The sequence below is a fragment of the Saccopteryx bilineata genome, chromosome 4, assembly GCF_036850765.1.
Source record: "Saccopteryx bilineata isolate mSacBil1 chromosome 4, mSacBil1_pri_phased_curated, whole genome shotgun sequence".
In the NCBI taxonomy this organism is placed as follows: Eukaryota; Metazoa; Chordata; class Mammalia; order Chiroptera; family Emballonuridae; genus Saccopteryx; species Saccopteryx bilineata.
In genome coordinates, this window is record NC_089493.1 from 204353184 (window position 1) to 204368364 (window position 15181).

The window sequence follows — 15181 nt, forward strand, 5'->3', positions numbered from 1 at the left end:
GTCCTTCATTCTTCATTCTGGAGGTGAGTATTAAATAGAGCATTCTGGAGGTGAGTATTAAATGAAACACACACATCGCTTCTTAGCCTTTTGACTAAGACCAAGCATAGGTAAATGAAACAGACACACAGGATACCTTCTTTTTTTTTTTTTCTGTATTTTTCTGAAGCCGGAAATGGGGAGAGACAGTCAGACAGACTCCCGCATGCGCCCGACCGGGATCCACCTGGCAAGCCCACCAGGGGCCGACGCTCTGCCCACCAGGGGGTGACGCTCTGCCCACCAGGGGGCGATGCTCTGCCCCTCCAGGGCATCGCTCTGTTGCGACCAGAGCCACTCTAGCGCCTGGGGCAGAGGCCAAGGAGCCATCCCCAGCGCCCGGGCCATCTTTGCTCCAGTGGAGCCTTGGCTGCGGGAGGAGAAGAGAGAGACAGAGAGGAAGGAGAGGGGGAGGGGTGGAGAAGCAGATGGGCGCTTCTCCTGTGTGCCCTGGCCGGGAATCGAACCCAGGACTTCTGCATGCCAGGCCGACGCTCTACCACTGAGCCAACCGGCCAGGGCCCAGGATACCTTCTAAAGGTAAACAATAATGGTCAAAGGAAGTACAATTATGGCAAAGTATATTAAGAGAACAAAATATATATAAAATGATATATATAAAATGATCTCTCTCTATATAAAATGATCAGCACAGAGACCCAGATCCACAGTGGCGATGGCATGGCACATTACTGTTGTACTACTATCTGTTGAGCTAATTCCAAACAATACATCTAGCTCATTGCCCTGTATACATACCAGGTGAAACTTTGAAATTGCAGACTCCTTCTTCTCCTCTTCTTCTTCAAGCAAGATTAGGTATTGCAGCAAGAACTCTTATCCCCTGTGTTAATTTCTGCAAAGGAAGAATGGCAAATGTGAGTTTGCAGTAACTCTTTGTGCTCTAACAAGTCGGGGGTGGGGTTGCAAGATTTCTTCTCTAAATTAATTTCAACATTTTTGTGTGTCTTTAGAAAAATTTCAGCATGTTTGTTTTAGGCATATATAACATTTATGTACATGTACATTATTTTCTGTGTTTTGGCTGATATAGTAACATACCATAAAATATCCCAAACAAAATCATGATAAACATTGACTTAGAGGTGGTTAGCCCTCTCAATAAATTCACATCTCTGTTTCAAATGCTTCATCTTCCTGATTAGACAACAAAAATAATTTGAGAAATTATTAAAATCAATCACCATTTGAACTGTATAGCATGGGCCTTCTAAAAATGAAACTATATCTAGTTACAAGTTAAGAACCATATTGTGGTTCAATCAAGTAAGAGATAAGAAGTTGCAGTCAAAGGCCTTATATTCTATCTTCCTGAGTAGTAATTTTTAGTATATGTGCTGCCGAAGCGAGCACCCTGAGTAGTAATTTAAATGTAAATAAATTTTATTTAAATCAATGGCATCCTAAATTATATGCATAAATGCAATCATTATGAATGGCAGATGGAGCAGCTTCAGACAAATGCATTCAAAGATTAGCCGGATGAAGCACTGGCCGGTTGGCTCAGCAGTAGAGCGTCAGCCTAGCGTGCAGAGGACCCGGGTTCGATTCCCGGCCAGGGCACACAGGAGAAGCGCACATTTGCTTCTCCACCCCTCCGCCGCGCTTTCCTCTCTGTCTCTCTCTTCCCCTCCCGCAGCCAAGGCTCCATTTGAGCAAAGATGGCCCAGGCGCTGGGGATGGCTCTGTGGCCTCTGCCCCAGGCGCTAGAGTGGCTCTGGTCGCAACATGGCGACGCCCAGGATGGGCAGAGCATCGCCCCCTGGTGGGCAGAGCGTCGCCCCATGGTGGGCGTGCCGGGTGGATCCCGGTCGGGCGCATGCGGGAGTCTGACTGTCTCTCCCTGTTTCCAGCTTCAGAAAAATGAAAAAAAAAAAAAAAAAGATTAGCCAGATGAGTAAAAAAGAAACTGTCATCTTGTTCTGATTAGTCAAAGAAAACATCAGGAATAAGTAACCATTTGGGGAAGGCTGTGATAAGAAAAGTGACTTTGTAGCTGCTCTGCCTGTGGAGTAGCCACTCTGCCTCAGTGCCTCACTAATAAATTCTTTCACTTGAAACTCTTTAAAAAAGCTGACCTAGGCCACTGAGTTGCCTGTTAAAAACCCTGGGTTTGCCTAGCTAGTTAAGGCACATATAGGAGTTGATGCTTCCTGCTCTTCCCCTTTCTCTTTCTCCTCTCTAAAATGAACAAATTAAAAAGAAAATTTAGAGAGTGACTTTGTGACCTTATAGAAGGGCATAAGAAGAAGAATGCCTTCAAATTAATTTTTGTCAAATTAATCCAACCAGATTTTCTAGACTCTGTATCAATTCATTTTACTTGGTGCTAATCAACTTAAATTTTTATAATGAGGGTAGCCCTGGCCGGTTTGCTCAATGGTAGAGCATCAGCCTGGTGTGTGGACGTACTGGGTTCGATTCCCAGTCAGGGTACACAGAAGCGACCATCTGCTTCTCCACCCTTTCCCCTCTCCCTATTCTCTATCTCCTCCCCTCCCCCTGAAGCAAAGGCTCCACTGGAGCAAACTGGCCCAAGAGCTGAGGATGGATGGCACCATGGCCTCATTTCAGGTGCTGAAATGGCTCCTGTTGCAATGGAGCAGCAGCCCCAGCCCCAGATGGGCAGAGCATGCCCCCAACTGGGCTTGCCCAAGGGATCCCAGTAGGGCACATGCGAGGGTCTGTCTCTCTGCCTCCCTGCTTCTCACTTAAGAAAAACACCCCCCAAAAAATAAATAAAAAAAATAAAATGAGGGTAGATAAGAAGAAATAAAAATATAAATTCTTAAGAAGCTAAATGAATTATTAATCAACATTGTGAAATTTCAGTTTCTTTCTACCTCATCAAGCCTATATTTCAAATTCATATTTATCTTATAGTATGCTTCAGGTTTTTATTCTAAGAATGATCAAAATCAATAATGAATCCATATGAAATAGTCATGGGAAGTTCTAACTCATAGAAAACATTCAGAGAGAAAATATTTTATCATAAAGATGCCATTCGTTGGAGATAACAGAAATTCAGGTTTCCACTCTGCTGCAGTTACAGACTGAGTATGGATATTTATAAAATGAGAATATAATGGCATCTTTATCATCAGCACCAGAATCTTACTGTATTGAATTTACTACCATTCTCTTTTCCTGCCTGTGACCTTATGTGACCCGATAGCAGAAACAGACCATGTTGTATTTATTCTGGGTGTGGTCTCATTCATGTTGGGGAGAATAGCGGAGCAAAGCAGGATGCACATGTATGATCAAAACAGAGGACTGCTAGCAGTTTTATGGATTTTATACTCAATGGTGCTTCATATTAATTTCCTGTGGTTACTGTCTTAATCCTTACATGCTTCATTTTGCAATCAGCCACCAGCTTTAGATAGCGCAGGTCAGAGTCACCAGATTGGTCAGTCTCCCATTTCCAAGGCTACTCTGCACATTTGCCAACAGCATTAGAACAGCAGGCACCAAAGGTCACGATGGAGAGATGACTGGGTAAAGAGAGCTAGTTTGGAGCCATGGTTCTCAAAGTGTGATCTTGCACTAGCAGCAGCAGCAGCAGCAGCACTGAGAAATTTGTTAGAAACTAATTTTTTTATTTACTGATTTTACAAAGAGAGGAGAGATGTGGGGGGAGCGAGAAGTATCAACTCATAGTGCTTCACTTTAGTTGTTCGTTGACTGTTTCTCCTATGCGCCTTGACCAGGCAAGCCCAGGGTTTCAAACTGGCGACCTCAGCATTCCAAGTCAATGTTTTATTCACTGGGCCACCACAGGCCAAGCCCTGGAGAAATGCAAATTCTTAAGTCCCACCCCAGACTTAATGAATTAGAAAGTGAGGCCCACCAACCTGTTTCCACAGGCCCTCCAGGTGATTCTGATACACACTAAAGTTTGAGAGTTAGTGGATTAGAATGATTTCTCAACGTTATGATTCCTTTAAAATGTATGATACGTGCCTGACCAGGTGGTGGCCCAGTGGATAGAGTGTTGGACTGGGACATGGAGGGCCCAGGTTCGAAACCCCAAGGTCACCAGCTTGAGTGTGGGCTCATCGGGTTTGAGCAAGGCTCACCAGCTTGAGCCCAAGGTCACTGGTTGAGCAAGGGGTCACTTGCTCTGCTGTAGCCCCACAGTCAAGGCACATAAGAGAAAATAATCAATGAACAACTAAAGTGCCGCAATGAAGAATTGATGCTTCTCATCTCTCTCCCTTCCTGTCTGTCTGTCCCTATCTGTCCCTTTCTCTCTCTGTCACAAAAAAAAAGATGTTTAATATGTATGATAAGTTGGTTCTTATCACAAAGCTTCAAAGGACCCAAGAAAATGTTCATATTACACTGTCTTGTATACAGCTATGAAAAACTAGGGAAAATGAGTGTTGGAGATTTATGGGTATTCTAAAGAGCATATTTTAAAACACAGACAACTTTATATTTGTGGACAGGAGTCTGAGTGGGGAAAGAATGTGAATGTCTTTTCCAGGACCTATGCCCACTGAGACAGAGGAAACAGCTTCCCAGAGACCCCAGAAATGGGCCACCAGCTCGGGCTAAGAGAAGCACGGAAACAAGGGCACTGGGACACTTGGATCACCATCACCAAATATATTAATAAGAAAAGCTGAGCTCATTAATGCCTGGTAAAATTCCTTACCTGCATTGCTGAGCTGGGCCCCAAAGAGTCAGAATCGACCACCGACACAGGTTAAAGTGGTGTGCGTATGTGTTTAATGAATGGAAGACACCCACTCCCTTCCCTTTCCCTACCCTCTTCCCAACTCCAGTCCTTTCCTGGAATCTCTCAAAGGTATAGATGCAGCCTTCCATGTGGCACATATGCATGCATTTAGAGAATTGATGACTTTATCTAACATTTAACTATTATGAATAAATTCAACAATTAATGACTGAAATAGAAAAAACGAAATAGGCCTGACCCGTAGCGGTGCAATGGAGGAAGCACTGACCTGGAATGCTGAGGTGGCTGGTTTGAAACAACAGGCTTGCCTGGTCAAGGCCCGTACGAGAAGCAACTACTACCTTCCTGCTCCTTAGCTCCCTTTCTCTCGCTCGAAAATTAATCAACAACAACAAAAATCTAAAAAGAAAAAGAAAATTCAAAAGAGAAAAGAGAAATAAACAAAAAAATAAAAAAAAAGAAGAAAAAACCCCAAAATATAACAAAACAATAAAAAGAAAACAGAATTAATCAATGAATCAAAACAAATCTTGGGTGCTTTATCTGTATGGTATTTTTTTTATTTTGAAATCTTGTCCCTTGACTGGGTATAGTCTGCTGTTGATGGATATTTTTTTCTTTTTTGTAGTAGTTCTATTTTTCAAAATAATGTAATGTTTTTATTAAAGTATTTTATGATAATATAAATTCATAGCCTTGTTGGTTAGAGCATTGTCCAGAAGCACATTAGTTGCCAGTTTGATCCCCAGTCAGGGCACATTTAGGAACAGATCAATGTTCCTGTCTCTAAAAAGAAAAAAAAAGAAAAAAGAAAAAAATCAATAGCTTTACTTTTTCTAAAATTATATGTAGGACATAACGTGGCTTCCAATAAGAGACATGTGAAGACACATTTATTGAGACAGAAGTATAATACCAAAGTCATAAAATAGAGGAGGAATAATATACTCTAGCTGCAAAGGCTAACATGGTAACTGTGCATGACTATTAATTCTGTTTCTGTCACCAGAAAAAGAAGAGCAATATGGGCCTGACCTGTGGTGGCGCAGTGGATAAAGCATCAACCTGGAACGCTAAGGTTGCTGGTTCAAAACCCCGGGCTTGCCCAGTCAAGGCACATACGGGAGTTGATGCTTTCTGCTCTTTCCCCTTCTCTCTCTCTGTCTCTCTCTCTCTCTGTGTCTCTTTCTCTCTCTCCTCTCTAAAATGAATTTTTAAAAAAGAAAGAAAAAGAGCAATACAATGTGTTGTTCTTAGAATGGGAAATAAGGAAACCAGTTTTTCAGAGGGGATTCCCCCTAATTCTCTAAAATAAAGTAAACCCATCATGTGATGCCTTATGAGCGAGACATTGTAAGAGGTTTTAGTCAGTAAATTCAACAGTTTTGTAACAAATTTGGCCCTTGTACTCTCTAAAAGATAAACTCAGTAATGGGGATTCTGGAAAAGACTACGTTAATGTTGTGTAAATGATCTAAAGCAGGGGTTGGGAACCTATGGCTCATGAGCCAGATGTGGCTCTTTTGATGGCTGCATCTGGCTCACAGACAAATCTCTAATAAAAAAAAATAACATTAAAAACATAAAGCAGGCCCTGGCCAGTTGGCTCAGTGGTAGAGCGTCGGCCTGGCGTGCAGGAGTCCCAGGTTTGATTCCCAGCCAGGGCACACAGGAGAGGCGCCCATCTGCTTCTCCACCCCTCCCCCTCTCCTTCCTCTCTGTCTCTCTCTTCCCCTCCCGCAGCCAAGGCTCCATTGGAGCAAAGATGGCCCGGGCGCTGGGGATGGCTCTGTGGCCTCTGCCTCAGGCGCTAGAATGTTCCTGGTTGCAACAGAGTGACGCCCCAGATGGGCAGAGCATCGCCCCCTGGTGGGCATGCTGGGTGGATCCCGGTCGGGCGCATGTGGGAGTCTGTCTGACTGCCTCCCCGTTTCCAACTTCAGGTAAAAAAAAAAAAAAAAAAAAAAAAAAAAGTGCCAAAGCACGACCAGCTGAAACTTTTTCTGGGTGTTTCTTTTCAATGAAACTTGAAAGCTTCTCCCACATTGCCAGCATGTCTTGAATTTCACTTGTAGAAATCACTTCCTCTGACTCTACCTCCTCCTCACTACTTTTTTCATGACGAGTTCAAGATTCTTCTTGTAACCTCTTGCCATGCCAAGTCAATAATGTGTAAACATATCATGATGTTGTAGTGATCTTTCCAAAACTCTCGTAGGGTTAGAATTGTATTCTCAGTCACCTCAAAGCGGCGGCGGAACAAGTGCTTTGTGTAAAGCTTTTTAAAGTTGGAAATGACCTGCTGATCCATAGGCTGCAAGATTGAAGTTGTGTTGGGTGGATGGTAGAGGACTTTCACGAATTTTTTTTTTAATTCTGTTTTCTTTTTTATTTATTTATTCATTTTAGAGAGGAGAGGGAGAGACAGAGAGACAGAGAGAGGAGAGACAGAGAGAGAGAAGAGGGGGAGGAAATGGAAGCATCAACTCCCATATGTGCCTTGACCAGGCAAGCCCAGGGTTTCGAACCGGCCACCTCAGCATTTCCAGGTTGATGCTTTATCCACTGCGCCACCACAGGTCAGGCCGACTTTCACGAATTTGAACTCATCGAGAATGTCATCTTCAAGACCAGGTGGGTGGGCTGGAGCATTTTCAAGGATTAGTAATGCTTTCATCAGTTTATTTTCTTGAAGATATTTCTTCATTGCAGGACCAAAGACGAGATTTACCCATTCAATAAAAAACTGCCACATAACCCATGCCCTAGCCTTGGCGCACCACATAACCTGCCGTTTTTCTTTAAAAATCTTGTCTTAAAGATTTTCGGAATGATACACTAGCAGTGGCTTTACTTTACAGTCACCACTCCTCTGCAGTGATGAAAGTCCTCTGGGGCATTTTTTCCCAAAACAATCCTGTTTCATCAGTTGAACACTTGTTGGAGCATGTAGCCTTCTTTTGTGATAAGCGCAGCAAAATGTGCAATGTACTCCTCAGCTGCCTTAACGTCAGCACTCACAGCTTCACCATGCCTCACCACCAAGTGGATGCCAGATCTCTTCTTGAAATTTTCAAACCAGCCATGACTTGCCTTAAATGTATCTTCTGCTGCCTCTTTTGAGGTTGATGGTTCTTTCTTCTTCAAGTTGCCATAAATAATACATGTTTTTTCACATATTACAGTCTCCATCACTGTATGTCCTGCCAGCTTTTTCTCTTTCACCCACGCCAGCAGAAGCGTCTCCATTTCTTCATGGATATTTGTCCTTAATTGGGACAGAACTGTTGTTCCTTTTGCTGAATTTGTGCCTTTTTTTTGCATTTTTCTGAAGCTGGAAACAGGGAGAGACAGTCAGACAGACTCCCGCATGCGCCCGACCGGGATCCACCCGGCACGCCCACCAGGGGCGAAGCTCTGCCCACCAGGGGGCGATGCTCTGCCCATCCTGGGCGTCGCCATGTTGCGACCAGAGCCACTCTAGCGCCTTAGGCAGAGGCCACAGAGCCATCCCCAGCGCCCAGGCCATCTTTGCTCCAATGGAGCCTTGGCTGCAGGAGGGGAAGAGAGAGACAGAGAGGAAGGCGCGGCGGAGGGGTGGAGAAGCAAATGGGCGCTTCTCCCGTGTGCCCTGGCCTGGAATCGAACCCAGGTCCTCCGCACGCTAGGCCGACACTCTACCGCTGAGCCAACCGGCCAGGGCTGGGATTTGCGCTTTTGATGGCATCCTTTTGTTTAAGGATGGTACAAATTGTAGATGTATTGCGGTTGTACAGCCTTGTCAGTTCAATCACTTGTACACCACGCTCATGTTTTTCTATTATTTCTTGCTTTACTTCTATTGACATCATTCTCTTCTTCTCACCACTATCCTTTACGCTCACTTTCTTCAGCCCCATGATAGCACACAAAAAAAGTTAGTAAAAAATGCAAAAACGATGCAAGAACGAGTACAGCGCACAAGATTTGACTTGATTCTGTGGGTAACATGTGAGAAAGAACGAGATGCTGGTGTTGTGCTGCTGATACTGGACCCGTGCGCCAACGCGCCAACTAGCCGCAGCTTCCTGAATCATGACTCGTATCTCGGAATTTCCCTCGGATCTCGAACAAAAATACTGTACAGACCAAGTCGCAGCTCATATCTTAAAAAAAAAAATTCGTATGTTGGTCTGCTCGTAGTATTTCAATGTACCACTGTATGTAAATAAAAGAGTATAGTTTTTAGGAAGTTGAGAGCTATATAGTCTATCATTCTGAGATCTTGGTTTAGTATTTGGGTTAATCTAACCACAAAGACAAGCCTAAATGAAACCTAAACAAACTGAGTCTGAATCAGTGGAAAGCTAAGTGATTAAATCTTGCAAGTTCATTCAGAGCTAAAACAAAAGGAGAATTTCCTGGCATCAGGCCACAAAAATTTGATTCAGCATTAAAAAATTAATCCTCACATCCCTATTATTTCTATCAACTATAAAATATGTTTTAAAACATTAAAAAATGTTATTTTTGTTCAAGGTATTTTCTTAAAAAATTTTAGTGCTTAAAAAAAAATGTTAGTGCCTATTATATCATGTATGTTTTACCCCAATATCAGAGATCAGAAAAGAGGCTAGCTATATACAGAGATTGCTGGTGCCCACCAAAACAAACAAACAAAAAGATATATCTCAGTTATCAGTGTGTTGAAAGAAGATTTGGTTTTAATAAAGCTTACCTTATTATAGGATTTTTTTTATTGGTCAATATCATGCTCAGTTTGGTATACCACATTTTCAAAACAATACCAATAAAGAAAAATGTATCTAGAGCAGTGTTCACCAAAGTGAATACTGGCAAACATAATTCTACAAAACCTTCCCTCAAAAAGTCCCAGGATCAAATAGGATTGGAAAACTCTGAACACTTTATATTTCTCCTAGAGTTTCACAATCATTTTGCATATTAAAGATTCTGAGAAGTCCTCAAATATTGAAACTTCTTTCATTTTGTTTATCACACTATTCTGCAAATGCACTTTCCCTTTTTCTTTTATCATCACCATGATTATCCTGCTCAACCAGACATTAAAAAACATCGCTTTGGGAAGCACTAACCCAGGGAGTAACCAGGATGCTGAGATGTCTGGGAAATGAAGAAACTAGGACTGCAGAAAGAAGGTGGAGCTTGGATGCACACAGACCTGCTTTTGAATCCCAGCTCTGCCAGTTAGAACCTTCATGACCTTTCCCACATGTAAAATAGTTATAAAATAAATACTGACCTCATCAGCTGATTTCTCAACAGAAATTTTGCAGACCAGAAGGAATTGGCCTGAAATACTCCAAGTGATAAAAAGCAAAGACTGACAATCAAAACTACTCTACCCAACAAAGCTATCATTTAGAATTGAAGGACAGATTAAGAGCTTCCCAAACAAGAAAAAATTAAAGGAGTTTCTCACCACCAAACCAGTATTATAAGAAACATTAAAGGGACTTTTTTAAGAAAAAGAAGAAAAATAAAGAGCAAATATAAATAATAAAATGGCAATAACTATATATCTATCAATTACTTTAAATGTAAATGAATTAGGCCTGGCCTGTGGTGGTACAGTAGCTAAAGAATTGACCTGGAACGCTGAGGGTGCCAGTTCAAAACCCTGAGCTTGCCCAGTCAAGGCACATACAACAAGCAATCAATAAACAACTAAAGTGAAGCAAATATGAGTTGATACTTCCTGCTCCCCCATCTGTAAAAATCAATAAATAAAATCTTTAAATGTAAATAGATTAAATGCTCTAATCAAAGACATATGGAGGCTGAATGGATAAGAAAACAAGACCCTTACATGTACTGTCTATAAGGGACTTAATTCAGATGGAAAGACACACACAGACTGAAAGTAAAGGGATGGAAAAAGATATTTCATGAAAATGGAAACAAACAAAAAGTTGGAGTAGCAAGACAAAACAGACTTTAAAATAAGTCTTTGTTTCTTGTTCTACTTCTGAGTATTTCTGGATATTTATCTGAAGAAGCCCAAAACACTTATTTGAAAAGTCACATGCATCCGTATGTTCATTGAAGCATTTACAATAGCCAAGATATGGAAGTAACCTAAGTGTCCATCAATAGATGCGTGGATAAAGAAATGGTCCATGTATACAATGGAATATGACTCAGCCATAAAAATGAACAAAACCCTGACATCTGCAACAATATGGTTAGACTTAGAGGGTATTGTTCTAAATGAAATATCAGACAGAGAAAAACAAAGGCTATATGATTTCACTTATATGTAGGATCTAAGAAACAAAATAAATGAACAAACTAAAGAGAAACAGACCCATAGATACAGAGAAGATTTTAATGGTTGGAAGCTGGGGGGTTTAGACAGATAGGTGAATAAGGGGAAAGGGTTAAGTACAAATTGGTAGTTACACAATAGTCATGGGGTGTAAAGTACAGCTCAGGAAATATAGTCAATAATATAATAACTATGTTTGGTGTCAGACTAGATTTATCAGGGTGATCACTTTCTAAGTTATATAATTATTATAAATATGTAACCACTATGTTACACACCTGAAACTAATATACTGCTCACAAAAATTAGGGGATTTTTTTTATAAAATAAGAACATCAGAAAAGCAAACGACAAGTCAAAGAAAGTTGTTCCATTATGCAAATGAGATGCAAAACCAACTTTTATTTCATTGGTGAAAATACACTATACAAAATACTGAAAGTATTGTGAGCAGTGTATAATATTGTTAATCATAAATAAAATATAAAAATCATTAAAAAATACTGATCTCAGGAGAAGTGTATGTTCAGGTGCTCTCCCCAGTTTTTAAGTGGATTGCTTGCTTGTTGCTGAGCTTTGTAAGTTCTTTATATATTTTGGATATTAACCCTTATCGGAGCTATTGTTTGCAAATATCTCCCATTTAGTTGGCTGTGTATTTGTTTTGTTGTCAGTTTCTTTTGCTGTGCAGAAGCGTTTTAGGCTGATATAGTCCTATTCATTTATTTTTGCCTTTACTTCCCTTGCCTTTGGGGTCAAATTCATAAATTGTTCTCTATGGCCAAGATCCATGAGTTTAATATCTATATTTTCTTCTATGTAATTTATTGTTTCAGATCTTATATTTAGGTCTTTGATCCATTTTGAATTAATTTTTGTGCAGGGGGACAAACTGTAGTCAAGTTTCATTCTTTTGCATGTGGTTTTCCAATTTTCCCAGCACCATTTACAAATATTGATTGACTTACGACCTATGCAACTTACGACCATTCGACTTTATGATCACAATCACTAGCCACGACTGCTCCGCGTCTGGCAGCGTAAACGTTGCCCAGCTGGGCATACGACAGTGTGGACCAGCTTTTGGCAGCACTACCATCTCTGTGTGCACCATTTCAACTGTTATCCCAGACTCGGTACAACAATTTGTGTTTTGTGTCTTGGATATTTTTCATCAAACCCCTCCCAAGATGTCTACCAAGAGGAAATTGTCTTTGCAATTAAACCAATTGTACTGGTAATGCAGTGTTTTACTTAAAACTGATGAATGTAAAAATAAAAAACAAAATGGTGTAGAGATGATACAAATGGCATAAAATGAACAAAGAAAATTATGATATATAACAATAATGAAAGAAAATTATGATAAAATATGATAAAGATTTTTATAACATCATTTCACAGTACTTGTAAATATAGGGTACTCGGCATACGACCAAATCATGTTCTGGCCGGTCTATCAGAACCAATCGTGGTCGTAAGTCAAGCACTAGCTGTATTGAAGAGGCTTTCTTTTCTCTGTTGTGTGTTTTTGGCTCCTTTGTCGAATATGATTTGTCCATATATAAGTGGTTTTATTTCTGGGCTCTCGAATCCGTTCCATTGGTCTGTATGTCCTTTTTTCTGTCAATACCATGCTATTTTAATTATCATGGCTCTGTAGTATAATTTGAAGTCAGGTATTTTTCAGGTATCTGGCTTTGTTCTTTTTTCTCAGGATTGCTTTAGCTATTTGGGGTTTTTTATAGTTCCATAAAAACCTAAATTTTTGTTCCATATCTTTAAAGAAATGACATTGGAATTTTGATGGGAATAGCATTAAATCTGCATATTGTTTTTGGGTAATATGGCCATTTTAAATATGTTGATCCTCCCAATCCAGGAACATGAAATATTTTTCCAAAGAAGACATATAAACGGCCAACAATGTCTGAGAAGATGCTCATCTTCACTAGTAAGTCAAGAAACGCAAATCAAAACTACAATGAGATACCACTTCACACCTGTTAGGTTAGCTATTATCAACAAGATAGGTAATAACAAGTGTTGGAGAGGCTGTGGAGAAAAAGGAACCCTCAGTCACTGCTGGTGGGAATGCAAATTAGTACAACCATTATGGAAGAAAGTATGGTGGTTCCTCAAAAAATTAGGAATAGAATTACATATGACCCAGCAATCCCTTTACTGGGTATATATATCCCCCTAACTCAAAAACATTGATATGTAACAACACATTCACCCCCATGTTCATTGCAGCATTGTTCACAGTGGCCATGACATGGAAACAACCAAAGTGTCCCTTGATAGAGGATTGGGTAAAGAAGATGTGGTACATATATACAATGGAATACTACTCAGCCATAAGAAATGATGACATCGGATCACTTACAACAACATGGACAGACGTTGAGAACATTATACTGAGTTCAATAAGTAAATCAGAAAAAACTAAAAACTATGATTTCACACATAGATGGGATACAAAACTGAGACTCATGGACATGGATAAAAGTGCAGTGGTTAGTTACCAGGCGGAGGAAGGTGTGGGGGAGAGGGCCGGGGGAAGGAATGAAGGACATAAAGAGAGACAAATATAAGGTGAGAGAAAATATTTTGACTCTGGGTGATGGGTATACAACACAATCTACTGTTCAAATACTATAGAAATGTTTACCTGAAACCTGTGTACTCTTGTGGATCAATGTCACCTTGTTAAATTTAATTTTCTAAATAAAAAAAAAATACTGATCTCATAATGTTTTTGTAAAGATTAGCAATAGGGTACACAAAACATCTAGCCCAGTGTCTGGTTAATAGTGCATAAAATATTACACATCTCTCTTTATTACTGCTGTTAATCACTTCACCAGGATAAAAGAAATATGGAACAAAGGGGAAAAATAATTCCTCCACAGTTTTTTCATATAGAAGAGGTAACAGACTATTATAAGCCTGGCCAGATGGCAGAAAAAGAATCAATGGGCAGAAATTGTAAGAAAGCACATCTCTCTCTCCCTTTCTCTCTCTCTCTTTTTCTGTCTTTTTGGCAATAACAATTTTTATTATTCTTTAATTTATTAGAAAATCTTTTAAATGAGTCTTGGCAAATGGTTGTTTGCTTTTTGCTTAAAAAGCACACAACTGTTAGATACATTTACATTGTGTTCTGTCTTCCCTCCCCAATCCTTACATATTTAAGGCCAGGTTTTATCAGTCAAATTAAAGATATTCTTCAGAGTCCCAATGAATCTGTTAAGAGATGATTTTGACTGGGATGACATTCTGGAAGATGCAAATTATTCTTAACAGAACCTGATGGTTCATTTTTCCTGAGGAGCACTTTCCTTCTTTATTATGAGAACTGACTGAGGCCCGCTATAAAAGAGTATTTAGATGAATTAGACTAACAAAGTATCTGATACTACAACTGCCCACCAGGGTTTTAGTAAGCCCTATCAGCACCCTAAGATGTTGACATTTACAGGGAAGCTCACCTAATTTTCCAATAGGCCCATATCATCCTCTTCCCCTACCTGCTCTTGGTTTCTACCCTTTTTCTTTTTAAAAAATTTTTTTATTGAATTTATTGAAGTGGCTTTGCTTAACAAAATTATATATGTTTCAGGTGTACAACTCCATAACACATCACCTGTATACTGCATTGTGTGTTCACCATGCTAAGCCTCCTTCTATCACCATGTATTCCCCCTTTGCCCTCTCCTGCCTCCCCAACCCTTTCCCCCTTTTGTAATTCCCATACTCTTGTCTGTGTCTATGAGTTTTGTTTGGGTTTTTTTTTTTTTTTGCTTAAACACCTTCACCTTATTCACCCAGCATCCTAACCACCATCCCCTCTGTTATTTGTCAGTCTGTTCTCTGTATCTATGTCTGTCTCTATTTTGTTAGCTTATTTTGTTTATCAGATTCCACACCTAAGTGAAATCATATGGTACTTGTCTAAGAAAGCGTATCTCTGCCCCTAGTAAAAAGTGCTCTAATTGAGCAAGCAGAGTGGAAAGTGTTTAATAAGACAGTGAGCTTTTATCAGACTTCTCAGCAGAAACTCTACAAGCTAGAAGAGAGTGGACCCCAATATTCAAAGCCCTGAAAGAGAGAAACTT

The 15181-nt window shown here is 40.2% G+C and overlaps 1 pseudogene; it reads right to left on the reverse strand.

Moving 5' to 3' along the window:
• The window catches only part of LOC136333929 (chloride intracellular channel protein 1-like), a 63687-nt pseudogene that overhangs the window by 15176 nt on the left and 33330 nt on the right, over positions 1 to 15181 (reverse strand).